Source organism: Adiantum capillus-veneris, chromosome 30 (assembly GCF_014529385.1).
Source record: "Adiantum capillus-veneris isolate H3 chromosome 30, ASM1452938v2, whole genome shotgun sequence".
Taxonomy (NCBI): domain Eukaryota; kingdom Viridiplantae; phylum Streptophyta; class Polypodiopsida; order Polypodiales; family Pteridaceae; genus Adiantum; species Adiantum capillus-veneris.
Window position 1 is genome coordinate 11,942,862 of NC_140960.1, and position 15,605 is coordinate 11,958,466.

Here is a 15,605-nt window from a genome sequence, read left to right on the forward strand (position 1 = left end):
CAATTCCACAATTTCTATGCATTAACTTGAGATTTGAAACTCGGCATACCGTATTTTGATCATTCTGAAGCCGAAACTGGAAGCCGCTTGCCGATTAGTTGCCGATTCGCCATCGATTAACGACCAAGCAAATATTTTTTTGCAAATTCGACCGATTAAGCTTTGAATTTCCATGAATCCTTGAGTCTCTGTATTGCAAATTTGATAAATTGCAATTTCGAGGCTGTCGATTCAAGAAATTTCCTTCTTGAAATTGAAATCTGATGCCAATTAACTCGAACCTGTTTGCTCTGATACCACTGTTGGGAGAAGAGTGGAAGATTGACGCTTAAGCTATTCAACACATGCTCCAAAACATCACCATCAACCTGTCCACCTCTTTTCCCAATTTCCAAGCACACACACACACACACACACACACACACACACACACACACACACACCTAGACTATGATGCACACACACACACACGCACACACACACAGAACAAAGAATTGACATAGACATGCTTGTAAGAGAGTGTAAGAGATGTGTAAGAGATGGAGACTAGATTAGAGAGTACACATCAAATAACCATAGCATAAGAGAGTAGAGAAGAGAATCTCCAAGAGAAAGGCTTAAACCTAGCCCCAAACTCCACTACACCTCTCTTGTGGAGTTGGTATTTAATATATTATTTTTGAGTTTAAGGTGCCAAAAATTGAGGCCCCTCTTTTTACAACCACTTCACTTTTGTAAATGAGTGAAGCTCATTAGTTCTTGCATAACCCATAAGAGGAGTTCCCACTACAACTATTTACAGAGCCATGGTGGCTTATTGAAATGATATTCTAAAATACTATGCAAATATAAAATGGCCAAGAGTAATTGCCGGCGCCTCTTCATCAACTCCCCGCATTCCACTCTACAAAATCATCATCAACTCAATTAGAAAACAAATAGACAGCACATGATTAACCATTACGCCAGCTATCCCAATTGCAGGTAACCACTACAACAGCAGGGTGCCCATTCTCATAACATCTTCATAGGTCAAATAGGTAGTAGCATGTCGCTAACAAGTAGATAGGTAGAGGCAGGCAAGAGCTCTTTAGTCTACATTGCAATATTAGTGGTCTCCTTGTTGACAATAGCCTCCCTCAGAGTATGGCACAATTGGAAGCAGCACCACCATGAGAGAAATGAAGATAGATTGTACAAAGATTGCACAAAGTTTCACTCTTCTTGATAGAGATAGGTTTTGTAAAGAGCCACAAGATACCCCAAACCTACAAAAATCCTTTTCCTTGTTTTCTAAGAAGAAATTTTTAAAAAATCTGCTTTGACCTTCTAAGAAGATGGTGCCCACTTGAGTCACCAATATCATCACTCTATAAGGAGAGAGGTCAAATCTAAAGTCGAGAACAATAATCAAACTTTTTGCAAGATCATAAAAAAATCACATAAAGACAAAAAAAACCCCTTCCAAGAAGCTTCTCAAATTTTAGAGCTGCTTGATTTCGAATGCATGCATGGAAGTGCGATGAAAATGAAAAATTTGTGCATGCGTGGTGCAAGAGAGGAAAGAGGAAAAGAGAGTTGTTGTGTGGTTGGAGTAGACCTCTCAATGAGGAGCTCCTTATTAGTTTGTATATGTACAACTAATAAGAGGCGTGATGGTCAGTGGGCGGTCGGACATCGCGGATATTCGCCGACCTCGAGCAAAAGCACGTTGCCTTTACCCCAACAACCTCCCACTTAAAAGTGAATGTGCTAATCAGTGAGTCCTACTAGCTAAACTACTAGTATGTACAAGAAAACATGTGAGAGACTCTCTCAACCTATGCCCAATGGCTCCCTTTCTTGATCTACATGTAACCATATTGGCTCTAGTGATAGGGGAGTGTGTGTATCCATGCTAGAGCATGCATGAAAATCTTGAAAACAACTATGTATGGTCTACATAGCTCCACAATGCATAATGCTAGTGTCAGTCACAATACGACTCACAATCCCTCTTGCAAATGCTCCCACTGCAGCTGCTAGGTCGAGACTTGGCACCAGTAGATTGTACATGAGATACTCAAACGCTAACAAGATCTATGCAAACTTGGTTGTACTAACCTCTTCATCATTATTTGCATGCACTATATCATCAGAAGTACTCATCATGTATGGATGTGCGATTGTCGACATTGGGATGGCTACGTCCCTCTCATCCATAGATGGAACTATGTGTCCTAGCATCAACTCATCAGTCTCTAGCATGATCATATCAAAGAGCTCTATGTCGGTCATCTTTTTCTGTTTCTCTAGGGAGAAGATCCACTCTATCTATGTCTACACAAACTCTGATGACACATGCTGTGTCTCACTAGAGTACTATCGCTCCTTTTTGTCTCTAATACAAAGTCTACTGGCATGTCTTGTATAGCTAAAGTCTCATGAGTTTGGTGGAGCTCACCTGCAAAGGAGACACGTCTTGCCTCTTGCTCATGTATGCCAACAACAAAACTGAGACTATGCCATCTCATATCTCGGACACATGCATAGGATATACCAAGCCACTCCAGGCTCCCCTAGCAATCACTAGTGATTTGTAATGCATGTGAAAAGACTGTTGTCTATGCAATATTTGACACCCACAATATGCTAATTGCCTCACTAAGATAAAACTATGTCTTAACTAATGAACATAACACACATATTATAGCGTATAGGATGCACCAGTAGGTAATAACAAGAAAACATCTCCTACACATGCAATGTCAAACAATGAACCATCAACCAAGCGTACATAACCAAATATCCCACTAGAGAAAGTGCTCAACCACTCACAATGTGGTGTGACATGGAAAACTGAATCCTCATCTAGCATTCAACGGGGAGAATGTCACCTCTCAAAGACATGTAAGCAGGAGGAACGCTAAACATAAATATTACATCGCCATCACTAGCATATGAATCCACCACTCTAGCATGTATCAAAACCTCATCTGCATCATGCATACATCTTCGCTGTTGCCTCATACATCTGAAACGACAACGTCTAATGTGTCATGTGTGACCACAATGCCAACATCGCATATATCGGCAATTATGAGACCTTCCTCTCTCATGAGTCATATCTATAGACTCTGGAACATCACACATATCTGCTATATGGATGCCAAGAAACCAAAACTATGCAAGAAATCCAAGGAGAAATCTGATAGAGTCTCCCTTATAACTAGAGCAAATCCTTAAGCAAAATCTCAACCATAAACCGTGCCAAATTGGAAACAAAGTGGGAGATCCCTTGACCACTACACGATCATAACCATGATCAATGTATCAAAATCAATACTCACATATGCGTAAAATGGCTCCACAATCTATGGCCATAAACATTGTCACTAAACCAAGTGAGCCCAATCTAGGACAAATAGCTAAACCGAGCGAAAAGCACATAACCATATACGCAAGTAGTGAGAAAACAATGCTCAAAACGCGTCCCATAAGAAAACTGTCTGCAAAGGTCTGACAATGGTCCAACTGTAGAGCTTGTAAATCATGTGACTATGCGTTATCTCTACAACTTGTAAAGCCTCTAACTGTCTGTAATCCAATTACATGAGCATATGCAACTCTCGCTTATCCAAAAGTGGATACAAGAAACACCAATCCGTGTCCAAACTAACAAAACCTGTCAAATAGAGTTAAAGCTTGATCATTGTCAAAGTGGGAGTCACACTTGACCACTAAACCATTAGAGAGTAAACTGCAGATATGCACAAAGCATAGCAAGAATCTGCTAAGAAAAATCCGGTGGAGTTTCCCCTGAATCTTGAACAAAATCTCAAAAATCTCATCAAAACCACATAAAGCGTGAGAGATACCCCTCCCCAACGGTCTATGCACAAAATATACAATTTACACTTTCATACAATTTTTGATATGCATCAAAGTTGCGGAAGCATTTGCATAGGGGAGGAGTTCTCAGCGCCGGACCAAGCATGGAGTTTAAGCCATGAGCCGGATTGCATCCAGAGGTACCTAGAGACTAGTGCTACCCTTGAATGGGTGTTATGAATGAAAGCGTACTCAAGAAAAATATAACATTGTGGAGGGTGAATATATGTGTACGCCGCGTTGCGGGAAGAGAAAGAGAGAGAATATAGTGGAGGGTGAAATAGAGTGCACAGAGACATGAGAAGATGACATAGAGAATCTTTAAATGCCCATCTAAATGGAACAGGCACTCATGAATGACAAAATCTTCCGGGTGATCATTTTTAAATCCGATAGAGACTAAAATTAATATTTTTACATTTAGGTCATCATAAAAAGCACATTGCTTTTCAAAACACTGAAAAGCACAAAAAGCTAAAAATAGCGTAAAAAGCTTAAAATAAAGCAAAATTTTTAAAATTGAACCAGGGGTTCTCCCCGTCCACTGGAATAAGAAAGCAGACTCGCTTTTCACTCAAAAGCACTAAAAATCATGAAAAGCTATAAATGTCGTGAAAAGCACTCAAAAAGCAAATTTTTATAAAATTGAACCATAGCTTCCCTAGAATACGTAGATTAAGGATCCAACCTTTGTTTTTGCAAAAAAAATACCTAAAAGCATAAAAAGCATGAGAAAACTAAAAATAGTGGATTTTTCCAAAACTGAACCAAACGTCTATCTAACCTATTGAACCATGGAAACGACCTTGCTTTTTAGAACCTTTCAAAACTGTCAATCAAGCATTTTAAGTCAAAATTTGGCAAAATAGATATTGAAAGCTGTTTTTCTTATTTTTAGAAGAGACCCACAAATTGAGGATCTTACGTCCTCCCACACTTGAAAAATTTGAGGTGTCCTCACTTCGATTGAAATTTGGATAATTCAGTCTCATTACATCATCACGTTTCTAAGTGGCATCTTCTTGAGGATATGTTGACCATTTAACAAGGTGTTCAATAATGGTCCGATTATGTAGAGGCTTGGTTCTGCTCAAAAGTATTACTTCGGGAAATACTTCAAAATTTTCATCAGTAGAGGAAGATAATAGAGAATCATCAACAATATGGTGCGGATCAGGTACATACTTCTTGAGTAAGCTGACGTGAAAAACATCATATACCTTTATGTGTGGTGGTAACAAGAGTCTATAAGCTTGATCATTAATCCACTCTGTGATTACAAAAGGTCCACAATATCTGGCACTCAGCTTCTTACACTTACCCATTGATATGTGAATGTTTGCAAAATTTGCAAGGCACTGAGGTCTGCTATAGGCATTGTATAAAATTTTTACATTACACGGATTGTAGATCAGTGACTTTCCAAATAAATCAAAGAATAACTTCCAAGATATTAGGCTAAAGGAATGTCGGTCATTGTTTTCGCACTGCAGCCCCATACATTAAACATAACAATGTCAAAGCATCCCGTAGCCATTACTAAAGAAAGTATGTTTCTGGCCATCCACGTTTCCTTTGTCTATCTTAGGGTAAGTTCATAAGCATTTATGTACAATATTTGATTAGTGACTACAATCTCCGTCCCCAACTTAGATTGTATCCACTTGATACTCCCAACAGGCGAGGGTTTATGCTCAGGGGATCTAAACTTGGGGTTCCCTGCAGCATAATGATAGCAAGCTTGGATGGTATTTGGTACAGTGAAATCCGTAGGCATCAACCTTTTCTTTTCTTCCCCGTTATGCATGGTAGTGACAAATCCCCAGGGGATTCACTTTATATATAAAATGGGACGCCACCTACGAGCATACAACTTTGATAAAACCCCTATATACGACTCATATTAGGGAATATGATCCCCCTTTCTATACTTATACAACAATCAATGAAGAAAACTATCATACCTCTATCTTACATATAAAATTTAGGTATCACATGATCTAAATGAGTAAAACTAGTCAAAGAGTATGTAGCATAGTGATTGGCAACGTACTAAGGAACCCCTTCTGTTGATAACTAGATGTACCCTCAATGTGCCTTATTTTGACTTTCAAACTATGTGCCCGATCAACCTGCACTCTGGCTACTCATCCAATTCAAACCCATCTAAATTACTCAAAAACATGATTATAAAATTGTGTTAGGTTCTTCGTGTAAATTTGCATCCATACAAACTCTTTATAGCTTTTATCTCTCAACAAATAAACTATAATCACAAAACAAGCGATTGATACAAAGCAATGTTAGTTCTTGCATGTATCTTCGTAGCTATTGACTCACAAGTTTGAGGGAAGACTCTTCTAGGAAGCCATCATTTTGAAACACAAAAACTTTCTCTCCTTTTTTCCTTTTCTCACTTCTCCCCCCCCCCCCCCCCCCCCCCCCCACCCCCCCAAATAAATATGATATTTTTAAGCTTGGGAGATAAATTATTAGGGGCCTGTCCTAACTTATACGCTTATGTAACTTGTAAAAAAACCCCCCTCCCCTGCACTTATGTGGTGCGGTAAGTTTTCCATGGTGAATCCCCTCGGGACAAGTCTCTGTACTTCCACTCCAGTTTGGGAATGTTCCTCCACCATAAGGCAAGAGAGTATATCCGTCTGTATCCCTCGAGGTAAGATGTTAATCATCTACACATACACCCCATCACTCAAGTTAGTTAGAATGATAAAATCAAGATTCAAACTCAATTATTATATCTTCAAAATAATATGTGTTATATCAAAATCAAATTTTTATAACTACAGAAGACCAAAAAGATACACAGTGTTTCTAGGGAGATACATAAATACAAAAGGATCCAATGAACCAATGTTTGGTTCCTACAAGTGAGGTTCTACCCCTATATTTGTTCACATCTCAAGTGTCAAAATTTAGCACTTCAACTTGTGCACTAAAAGTCACATCTTTCTTTTTGTACCATTCTTCTCCTCGTGATACATCCTTGGGTGACAATCCAGTAAAGCAATTTACATGAGCATGTTGTTCATTTACATCATTTCTATAGAAGTATCTACTCAAGTTCACTACCATTGGTTGTGCTTGAGCAAAGCCTCCAATGCACCTTGGTTTCTCATAGTCATCAAAAGTAATGGTGACATTGTGAGGATTGTATTTGAGGATAGGTCCATAGACTCTATCGAACCAATCTTGGGATACATAATAGAATTGGTTGCCACCATTTGACTTCTTTCACACTCTGATTATGGCCTTCTCACAAAAGCTGTGTATTTGGTTTAACATAAGGGTCTTCTTACTAAGTATGAGTTCACGACTCGGTATGTCCAAAAGAGAGCATACGTTAAGGTAAAGAACATATCCTTGCACTTTAACATTGCCTTCTTGGATCTTTTCCTTCACACAAATATGTGGGTTGGTCATAAACCTATCAGGAAATTCTGTTCGTTGTTCAGGTTGAGCTTCAACATATAACTCCCATGCTACGTAAGTGTTGGGTACAAGGTAATCTCTAGTCTCCTTTGAAACTCGAACCACTTCAATTTTCCAATGGAGATTGGATCCAACTGTATAACTGGAAAAGACTCTTTGTGCAAAGCCACTCGGGAGTTCATCTAGACAATTAAGAAGATCCATCTAAAACAAGACAATGAGAGAGAGAAAACTTAGGACACATGTGAACCAAAACTAAGCCTACACTTCTTGTATTCATCAAAATTTGATTTTTATGATTTCATTACAATATTATGGGTGTCTTGGAGCTAATTCTCTAAATATTATTTAAACTCTGATAGCAGGGTATTCTCTCAGACCTCCCACGCGACAACATGGTCTGTAGTTATCTTCCAACTTTTCTTCTCCTATGATAACTGCAATAGGACTTCAACAATTCTTAACATTTGGGAATGCATCACAAGTAGTAGAACATGTCTTCTAGGCCTAGCCATATTTTGAGTTGAAGTAATCTGAGGTTGGCAAATCAATCTCTTGGACTATCGTCAATATAAATGAAGAATTGACCGAAGGGTTCTTGGTGACGAGTAAGGTAACTACGGTCAACACTCTTCTAACAAGTTATGCTGCCTAGTATGCTAAAGACTTTGGTCCCGATTTCTAAGTAAAGAGTTCCCGTTCATCCCTGGACAATAGTATCGCCATATTGTTGAACACTATGGCCAAAACCTCATTCCCCTAGCTAAAGCATTCAGACGTCACTCTGGGAGCCATTTTGTTACTACAAAAACAAACATTCAAAGATATTACAACGACATTGTTTGAACACTTCAACCATAACTCAAACTAAACACTGGCACTCAAAAAGACAAGTCAAACAAGTACCACCAACCAATGTCACTTATAGATGCATCATGAATACAATATCTTTTCTCCAACAGCATGCATGAATGCGTGGATGATGCATAACTAACCCGACTAGTATCTGGATTTAGGCTATCTCCATAACCTTAAGCATTGGCTCTGATACCAGGTGAGAGATACCCCTCCCTAGGGGTCTATGCACAAAATATAAAATTTACACTTTTATACAATTTTCAATATACATCAGAGTTGCAGAAGCATTTGCATAAGGGAGGAGTTCTCAGCGCCACCCGACCAAGCATGGAGTTTAGGCCATGAGCCGGACTGCATCTAGAGGTATCTAGCGACTAGTGCTACCCCTGAATGGGTGTTATGAATGAAAGCGTACTCAATAAAAAATATAACATTATGGAGGGTGAATATATGTGTACACAGCGTTGCGGGAAGAGAAAGAGACAGAATACAATGAATGGTGAAATAGAGTGCACAGAGACATGAGAAGATGACAACAGAGAATCTTTAAATGCCCATCTAAATGGAATAGGCAACCATGTATCAATGCAATGCCAAAATCTGGGTATACCATAACATTAAAAAAAAGATTTTATGACAAAATAACTAGCAGTGCACCCAATTTGGGTGAGGCACGACCAATCCTGCATAAGCACTTTAGAACATAACATGGCTGTGAAAATTTCGGCAGCATAACCAAATCCAAAAAAAAGAACCATGAGCCACACCGTCTTATACCCTAGAATATCAACCATAATCCATAAGGGAATCTCAACACTTGACCATGAATCATAATCAAACTGAACCAACTCCCACACTTGGAGTTTGACACACCTCCAATCAATCGGAGTCCACACACATGTGACCCTTAAGACGTGATTCTTTCATGCATAAAAAGAGTTTAACCAGCAACTAATCATGATATAAAAATCTAATTTTGACCACATCCAACCATGCAAAGTTGATGCATCACATCTGCACTTCACGTCCCAAGCACATAGAGTTAGTTTTGACCTAAGAAGATGGAAAGCAATCACGACCATGCATATAAGACATCCACATCAACCCATGAGTTCCCATACATCATATGATAACATTCCATCACCATAAACATGATGCAAAATAGCTCCGACCTTTAAGTCAACCATAAACCATAACTTCACACATATGCAAAATACAAATTTTTGGCATTTTCGGGACTATCCAAAACATGCAATCAAAAGTATTTGATCTCAAACCAATGCATCAAGCGCAGCTCCATAATGTAGACTATCACTCTATCACATCACTTCACACATATGGTACTCACACAACAAACAGTAACCCCAAAAGAAAGCCACTTTATTCATATCTGCCTATGCGGTTCAGAATGTTTAACTATATACGCTGACATAAGTTTATGGCCATCTAATAATTGAAACCAACTCACCAAAACAAACCATAAAACATATAAAAACAGCTCGGTTAACTAGCATATAAAAATAGTGATCTTTTCCAAAACTGAACCAAACGTCCGTTTAACCTACTAGAATATGGAAACGACCTTGCTTTTTACTTTAGAACCTTCCATACTATCGATCAAGCATCTTAAGTCAAAATTTGGCAATAAAGATATTGAAAGCTATTTTTCTTATTTTTAGAAGAGACCCAAAAATCGGGGATCTTACAAAGCATGAACAGATACTAGTGTCTTAGCAGCAAATCCACACATACATAGCATAATGACACAAAACCGTGCTAAAACATACTCTTTGGAGTGACCCACATAGTCATACATGAGCACAACACCCGTGCCACATAATTTGCACTAGAAAGAAACATGCAACCTGTGAGCAAAATAGCATCTAATCTAGCACACTACCTCGTTGATTAAAAATCAGCCACATCAAACAACGAACCACCTATGATCACAAGCATTGTCCAAGAGGCGAACTCGTTCCGACAGAGCTGTATGTGTCTGATGATTGTCGTCAAAGCAGGAAATGGAGAACCGTCAAAGCTGAAATCGCCAACGAGACCATCAAAATCGAGCCAATCTGGGGGCGCAGCCAGTGCTTCTCTCTCTCAATTGTTTCCTATTGTGTTGAGGCGAGGATGCTGGGAAGACTTCGTGTGAGCAAAACCACTCTGGAATGAGTATGGGAGGAGAGCCAATAATGAGGCTACACTGGAGGAGAGCCAAACTATTCTATCTTGCTCTCGCTATATTGAAGCCGAAGAAAACATGTCGATGACGTCTTTCACCATCGAACGGAAGTCTCTAGCGAACATCATAGCCACCGATGCTCGAAGCCGATGGTCACAAGGGAAACCCATGTCAAGCTGATCGGCCAAAGTTAAACGATGCGAGAAGATCGCCGAAAGCAGACAACGTGGAAGTTGATACCGCAGAGAGCATACTCACCGATGCCAAAACCGAGCTAAGAGCTGATCCTCTCTCTCTCTCTCTCTCTCTCTCTCTCTCTCTCTCTCTCTCTCTCTCTCTCTCTATCTATCTACCTATCTATCTATCTATATGCCAAGGTCCCTGAAGCCTATCGATGCTCGAAGCCAATGCCGAGACGATGCGAAGCCAAGAAGGTGTCTCCAAAAAAATGCACCTCCGGCGTATTGAGGTGTGACCGCCACTACTAGGGATGTTGATCCAACACCGGGGAATGCTCGGTCTTACTCAACGATGTCAATATGAGTATGTGTGTGTGCACGCCAAGAGTGCACGCACCTCTCCCTTTTCTCCGCGACTAAGAGCGCTCCCAAGCTCTATCTCTTTCTGACTATAGCTTTTGATGCTCACGTTGAGTCTCCTCTCTCTCTCTCTCTCTCTCTCTCTCTCTCTCTCTCTCTCACACACACACACATACACACACACACACACACACACACGCACACACGCTAGTTGAAAGTGTGTTGGTGGTGCAAAATGCATGCGTATGCGGTGCGGGAGAGGGAAGAGGAGAAGAGAGTGTTGTGTGGGTGGACCAGACCTCTCAATGAGGAACTCTTTATAAGTTTGTATATGTACAACTAATAAGGGGAGTATTAATCAGTGAGCAACCGGACACTAGATATCCGACCCCGAGCAAAGGCACATCACCTTTACCCCAACAATGTAGGAATACATTACAATTGTCCTTTTGAGTCAACCATCCTAAATTTGCTAAGAAAATGAAAGATTGCTAAAGGTATATAGATTGCAACTTTACAAAAACCTACTACAATCTACAACAAACAAGAAATGGATATAGAGCCTCCCAAATTTAAAAGAAAAAAAATATTTTGGCCTTTCCTTGGTAGTTAATTTACACTATTTTTTAGAATTACACCGTAGACTATTTTTGTGATATGATCCTCTCATCCAACTTTCTATCGCATCGCCTTATCCACTAAACTCACTAGCTCATGGGACCCGCCGTAGCCCGCTCGCTCTTACCAATGGTACAATGGTAAGGCCTTTGGTGGTGCTCAAGCATGCCAACACTATCTACATAAGCCCTACATTTTGAGAGAGAGAGAGAGAGAGAGAGAGCTATTATCCATGAAAGAGAGAAAATTAGAGCTCTCTCCCTTTCCATATATATATTTATTTATTTATCCCATTTCTCAATAGAGGTATCCTCTCTATGTGTGTGTGTGTTTGATTTGTAGCCCATTTCAATGCATTCCAAGAGAAAAACTCCCGGACAATAAGTTCCTCAAACACTTTTTGTGCTTTATGAAGTGCACCACATCTAGCATACATGTCAACCAAGGCATTGGCAAGGACATTGTTTTCTTTCAACAACCCCTGACTAACAATATGATTGTGAATTCTCTAGGAAGGCACTGATACCGGGTTGTTTTCGACGGATGCGAAGCGAGGGTGTCTGTCGAGATGCAATCATATTCTGTCTGGGATGTTGCCTCTTGGAAGGTTGGGCATATCCCGCAATCAGTGCCTTCCAAGAGACGACATCCCAGACAGAAAGCTCCTCAAGCACTTTCTGTGCTTTATGACGCTCACCACATTTGGCATACTTGTCAACCAAGGCAATGCCAAGTGTATGTGATTGCATCTAGAGTGACCCCCTCGCTTTGCATTAGAAGAAGAAAGTGTGCAGGCAGGGCACTGGGAATTTTCTTTGTCTCTCTCTCACTCTCTAGCTTTGGCTTTTGTTGTCTCGTTGTTCTACTCAGAGAGCTCTGTTGGAAGGCGCCTCTCTCTCTCTCTCTCTCTCTCTCTCTCTCTCTTTGTGTTGCCGCCTACTGCAAGCTTCATTAGCCGAAGAAAGCAACTGGTGACACATGGCGAGGGGAATGGTCGGAATTTCTTCCCCTATTGAACATAGTAAAGAGAATAAAATGTCTTTCATATACACACACATTACACTTGTAAGGGCATGAATCTACAAACATGCTAAATATCTGCCATGATTCATTTCAAGGCGTCAAAAGGCTTAAAAGGCTAAAGATAACTTCCATGAACGGCACATCAAAAGTGCAGGTATTCCATACACAAAAGTTAAAAGAGATAATCGTACATATTTATGCTTCTTTTGGAAGCCATAGTGCTGATCATGAATGCAAGGTTTGGATACATTTTAGTCATCTGCATTTTGTGGAAGAGAGCCTCCCTTGCTCCAGCCCCCCCCCCCCCGCCCCCCAAAAAAAAAAAACTACTACCCACATTCGGCTCCGACAATCCTTGCTGATAGCGCTCTCTCTTAGCAAAACAACAAGACAGCAAGAGTGAGAGCCCCCTTCCCCTACTATAAATAGTATAGATAGATAGGTTTTTTTTGGTGAGGTAAAACATGAATGAGGACATTAACTCTGTTTTTCTCACCTTCATCATTTGGGAAAAAATAGACATTTCTTTCTTATACGGAGCTGAAATAAAATGCTTTTTTTTCTCAAAAGATTGCCAATATCTTTCGCATGTGAGGGAGCTCGACATGAAGGCCATGCATGGAGGGAGAGGAGGTGTATCAACACTGATGCGGTGTGCAGATAGGGAGGGAGACACAAAAAGCTGGAAAAAGAGTCCACTAAAAAAAACGCAAATTTCCTGCTCCAAGGTTTGGCCCCTTGTGGACACAGAACTGCTTACAGCATAATCATCCACCCCCCGCCGCAATGAACACATGGTATGGTTTCCATCTATGTGAGAGAGAGAGAGAGAGAGAGAGAGAGAGAGAGAGAGATGAAGAAGAGAACTTTAACGTCGTAGGAAACTATCCCAAGAAACCTTTAAGATCTATCCTACAAGGAGAGTTGAACTCTAGACTTGTTATGTGTGTGAGAGAGAGAGAGAGATAGAGAGAGAGAGAGCTTCTCCGCTGTCTTTTGCCGACTTAAAGAGAGAGGGCATCTTTTTTTGATTGCCATTCTTTTTTGAATTAATTTCAGATGAACCTATGAATTAATTGATCTCTTTGTGATGAATTTCAACAATCATCAGACCAATTCATTTTCTTAGAATTCTTTTGATATATTTTACTTTGGAAAAACTAGCTGGTACCCCCTAATGGATAAGGATTTCATGAAAATCAACCAAGGATCCTAAATGCATGGGAAATCAAAGGTATGTACACTAAACATCAAGGATCTAATTTTTTGACCATATTTCTTAGTTCGTGCGTGTTTTTCACATGATACCAAAGAGAGAAAATGTTCTAAATGATATGTTTTATCTCTATTGTAAAGGGTTCAGACTGATTCATAGCAGTTTGTGATTTATGACCAAAACAGTGTTCCTATCGTCTTTATGACATGAAAGAAAAAACGTTTTTTATGCACACATGTGACCATAAATGCATCATGTTCATAAATCAACGTGTTAAACATGATGAAATAACCATGGGACAACTTCGTGCGTACTCGGTTACTCCATACATGCACTCGTATGCGAAAAAAAGTCTCCGAGAGGGTGACTACTCAGAAAAACGACATAGAGAGAGAGAGAGAGAGAGATGATGGCTACGGAGTTTAGAGCTTCTCACCGTGCTTTAGAATTGATTAGGGGTTGTCGAAAGGCTTCTTGCTTTGCCGCAAGAGAGCGGTGATGAGAGCTACGTAAAGGTATCCGCCACGAAAGCTTTCGGAGAGCGTTTACACTGTGAAACGAGAGAGAAGATAATAAGCAAGTAGAGAGAGAATGTCCACACAGAGAGAGAGAGAGAGAGAGAGAGAGAGAGAGAGAGAGAGAGAGAGAGAGAGAGCTTTTGGAGATGGTGATGAAGAGCTTACACCACTCCGTATAATAGATATGTATAGCCTTGCGGTAGTAGACGCAACAGATGGCACTGAAAATTGAGGCTTATAGGTGAATATATAGGCTCTGCAGCTGGCTGGAGTGTGCCCCAAGCAGAAAACTAGCCCTAGTTTTTGAGCCAGGAATAGCTGCAAGCTTTTAGGAACTTTGCTAAAAACAAGCCTTTTCTTTTTGTGGTCAACTCTCTCACTTACCATTCAATTTTTACAACAAAATTGGCCATCTGAGCAGTATCTGGCCAACTAATGGAAACCGTACCTAGACTATGCCGCACCGTAATATCTCGACATAATTATGACTTTCTCATATTACCCGGGCGTATTTACAATATCGCTTTTTATAAAAATAATTCTTGTACAAATACCGTCTGGTCCCATTTTTGCTCCAGGTGATCATTTTTAAATCCGACGGAGACTAAAATTAATATTTTTACATTTAGGTCAGCATAAAAAGTACATTGATTTTCAAAAACGCCTAAAAGCACCAAAAACTAAAAATAGTAAAAAATGAAACAAAAAAAGCAAAATTTTCTAAAAATTGAACCACTGGTTCCCTTCGTCCACTGCAATAAAAATGCGGGCTCGCTTTTCACTTAAAAGCACTAAAAATCATGAAAAGCTATATCTAGCGTGAAACAGATTTTTACAAAATTGAACTATAGCTTCCCCGGAATACGTAAATTAAGGATCCGACCGTGCTTTTTGCAAAACAACACATAAAAGCATAAAAAAGCTAAAAATAGTGAATTTTTTTTCAAACGTCCGTCTAATATATTGGAACATAAAAACGACCTTGCTTTTTACTTTAGAACCTTCCAATATTGTCTATCAAGCATCTTAAGTCAAAATTTGGCAAAATAGATATTGAAAGCTATTTTTCTTATTTTTTAGAAGAGACCCAAAAATTGGGGATCTTACAAAGCATGAACAGATACTAGTGTCTCAGCAGCAAATCCACACATATATAGCATAATCGCATAAAACCGTGCTAAAAAATACTCTTTGGAGTGACCCACATAGTCATATATGAGCACAACTCCCGTGCCGCATATTTTGCACTAGAAAGAAACATGCAACCTGTGAGCAAAATAGCATGAAATTTAGCACACTACCTCGTTGATAAAAAATCAGACACA